Source organism: Dipodomys spectabilis, unplaced genomic scaffold (genome assembly GCF_019054845.1).
Source record: "Dipodomys spectabilis isolate Male_0828 unplaced genomic scaffold, ASM1905484v1 ptg000009l, whole genome shotgun sequence".
Taxonomy (NCBI): Eukaryota; Metazoa; Chordata; class Mammalia; order Rodentia; family Heteromyidae; genus Dipodomys; species Dipodomys spectabilis.
Genome location: NW_024870686.1, coordinates 14812499 through 14816386, shown reverse-complemented (window position 1 = coordinate 14816386; position 3888 = coordinate 14812499). Strand labels below are relative to the sequence as shown.

The 3888-nt window shown below is 42.7% G+C and overlaps 1 pseudogene; it reads right to left on the bottom strand.

Annotated features, from left to right (window-relative positions):
* Positions 1 to 1555: 1555 nt before the first annotated feature.
* LOC122127391 lies at positions 1556 to 3097 on the bottom strand (annotated as a pseudogene).
* Between the last annotated feature and the right edge of the window lie 791 nt (positions 3098 to 3888).

Below are 3888 nucleotides of genomic sequence, written 5' to 3'. Positions count from 1 at the left end.
TTTGTCTACCTCTTTCCCCTTGACACCACCCTACCCTTTTTGAGTACCCACTTCCTGGTGTTTTTGACCTATTTGCTTAAGAGTTTTGCTTTAGGTTTTGTCCATCATGGGGCATAAACTCAGGGCTTGGGCACTGTCCCTGAGCTTTTTGCTCAAGGTTAGTGCTCTACCACTTTGAGCCACAGCATGCCACTTTCAGTTTTCAAATGGCTAATGGAGAAAAGAGTCTCATGGACTTTCCTGCTCAGGCTGGCTTTGAACTGCAATCCTCCAATCTCAGCCTCCTGAGTAGCTAGAAGTGCGGACGTAAACCACCCACACACAGCTGCTTATGAGTTTATAAGCTATATCAAGCTTCTATGAGTAAGGGAAATCATGGATCCTTTGTCTTGTTGTGCCTGAATTATTTCACTTAACATACTTTTTTTCCAGGTCTTTCCAGTTCCCTACTAATGGTACAATTTCAATCTTTCTAATAGATGAGTAAAATTAAATTATTTATGAAAATGCATAGACTTGACCCTGGTGGCTTGTCTACATTTGTGAGAATCTCTCAGCAACGTAGTATAACCATGAACACTGGAACCCCAATTCCCAGGGAACTCACTGTCATTATCTCCTTTCCCTCAGACCCCTTCAAGTTGCCCTCTTCATCTGTGTCCTGACTCAATGTCTGATCTTCTCACTGAGGTCTTTCCTTCCAGCCTTGTGTAAAATGACAACTCCACACTTGAAGAACTTGCCTCCTATTTCTTGCCTGAAGTTATTACTCACTATATCACTCTGACTGTCTACTGAAATGTACATGCTGATTTCCTTTCATAATTAGTTGACTTTTCCCCCTATACTTTCATGTGTCCAGTAGCAATGGTCCAGCAAGTCTGACCAACTCTTCCAAAGCAAGTTGTGATGGCTTTTATAGAAAAACAGTAGTTCTACATCTCTGACATGCATCAGAATAAAGCTTCAACAAAGCTGTCGTCTGGACATTGCAAGTAAAAACAATTACAATACTTGTCAACCTTCTTCCATACTTTCTCCTCCTGACCCCTTTTATCTTTCCAAAGTTTTTTTTTTGGGGGGAGGGGAGGGAGATCCAGCTGTGGAGCCTGAACTCTGGGCCTGGGTGCTGTCCCTCAGCTCTTCAGCTCAAGGCTAGTGCTCTACCACTTGAGCCACAGCACCACTTCCGGCTTTTTTTTCTGCTTATGTGGTGCTGAGGAATCGAACCCAGGGCCTCATGCATGCAAGGCAAGTGCTTTACCATTAAGCCACCTTCCCAGCCCCTTTCCAAAGTTTTTGGGTTTTCCTTATTAAACTTTGTATTAATGGGTCTCAAAATTCTGTGACAGATTTTTTTTTTTGGTCATGTTGTTTCCATTAAAAAGTACTGATCTTTAAAAACTAATAACTTAAAACTGCCACACACACACAAACACACACACACACACACAAACACACACACACACACACACACACACACACACACACACAAATGATCCACAAACATTGTCCTTTCTTTCTGGAGTTTTTACCACACATTGTTATCATTAATCAGTCTTTTACTATTAAACTTAAATGTCCAATTGAGATAAACAGTTCTGAGACCGTTCTTACACCACTGGTTAAGACTGAAGTGGCAGGTGTTAGGGGTAATATTCATTTAGCCTTCTGAGCTGTCTGGGCAGACTTGGTGACCTTGCTAGCTCCAGCAGCCTTCTTGTCCACAGCTTTGATGACACCTACAGCAACTGTCTGCCTTATATCACAAACAGCAAAACAACCCAGAGGAAGATAGTCAGAGAAGCTCTCCACACACACGGGCTTGCCAGGAACCATGTCAACAACGCCAGCATCGCCAGATTTCAGGAATTTAGGGCCATCTTCCAGCTTCTTAACGGCGATCCATTTTCTCTTTCAGCTCAGCAAACTTGCAAACAATGTGAGCAGTGTGACAATCCAGCACAGGGGCATAGCCAGCACTGATTTGGCCTGGATGGTTCAGGATGATCATCTGAACAGTGAAGTCAGCTGCCTTCACGGGGGGGGAATCATTCTTGCTGTCACCAGCAACGTTGCCACAGCTAACATCTTTGACTGACACAGTCTTGATATTGAATCCCACATTGGCCCCAGGAAGAACTTCACTCAAAGCTTCGTGATGCATTTCAACAGACTTCAGTTCCATTGTGACATTGACAGGAGCAAAGGTGACCACCATGCCAGGTTTGAGAACACCAGTCTCCACTCGGCCCACAGGGACGGTTCCAATACCACCAATTTTGTACACATCCTGAAGGGGCAGGCGCAAAGGCTTGTCAGTGGGACGAGTTGGTGGTAGGATGCAATCCAAAGCCTCAGCAAGGTGGTACCACTGGCACTGCTGCCTTTACAGGTGACTTTCCATCCCTTGAACCAAGGCATATTGGCACTTGGCACAAATTGCTACTGTGAAATTGGCACAAATGCTACTGTGGCAGGGTTGTAGCCAATTTTCTTCATGAAAGTGCTGACTTCTTTAACGATTTCCTCGTATCTCTTCTGGCTGTAGGGTGGCTCAGTGGAATCCATTTTCTTAACGCCAACGATGAGCTGTTTCACACCCAGTGTGTAAGCCAGAAGGGCATGCTCACGGGTCTGGCCATTCTTGGAGATACCAGCTTCAAATTCACCAACACCAGCAGCAATAATAAGGACAGCACAGTCAGCCTGGGATGTGCCTGTAATCATATTCTTGATAAAGTCTCTGTGTCCTAGGGCATCGAGATGGTCCCGTAATACTTGCTGGTCTCAAATTTCCACAGGGAGATGTCAGTGGTGATACCATGCTCATGCTCAGCCTTCAGTTTATCCAAGACCCAGGCACCCTTGAGGGAGCCCTTTCCCATCTCAGCAGCCTCCTTCTGGAACTTCTCAATGGTTCTGTTGTCAGTACCACCACATTTGTAGATCAGACGTCCGGTAGTGGTGGACTTGCCGGAATTGACTGCCCAATGACAACAATGTTGATATGGGTCTTTTCCTTTTCCATTTTGGCCTCGACTTAGTGGTGGTTTTCACAGCACCTGCGTTTTGACAGCAAACCCATTGCAAGAAAGCCAAAAGTTTTTTGTTTTTTGTTTTTTTTGAGCTAGGCATTGGTGACTCACATTCGTAATTCTAGTTACTCAGGCAGTGGAGATCTGAGGATCAAGGTTTGAAGCCAGTCTAGGAAAGTCTATGAGACCCTTATCTCCAACTATCAAAAAAGTCGGAAGTGGAACTTGTGTTTCAAGCAAATAAAGCTCAGGAACAGCATCCAGGCCTAGAATTTAAGCCTTAGAACCCATATCAAAATAAAAAAATAAAAATAGAAATAAATAATTTTAATTTTGAAATAAAATTGAGAAAACTAACAAGAATAGGTAAAGAAAACATTCAAATTGGAGTGAGTAAAGGCATGGGAATTTATTATTATAGTTGTAGACTGAATTCTGAATTCCCACTTCTTGCCTACGTTTTCACATCTATAGTTCTGAAGAAAAACCATATGGATTGTTAGAGATAGTAATTAATGTCTGTTGGTATATTTCAAACACCCATCTTAAGCACTGCTTTGTAAGGAATAACAAAACTTTCCTGGCAGTACTATAATTATTGAAAGAGATCCCAAGTAAAGCAGAATGTTATGACTGCCTACTTGACAAAAATAGTAATGAAGCTCCTGAAACAATATCAAATGATGCATTTGATGTACGTCAGAGCACTTTATGGTTTTAACCAAACCACGTAAACCTCATTATTACTCATGTTTTATGGATGTTTGTTGTTGTTTGTTTTTCTGGACAGCTCAAATTCAGCACATCCACAAAAGGTCTCATTATCTTTCCTCCCAAACTCACATTCACC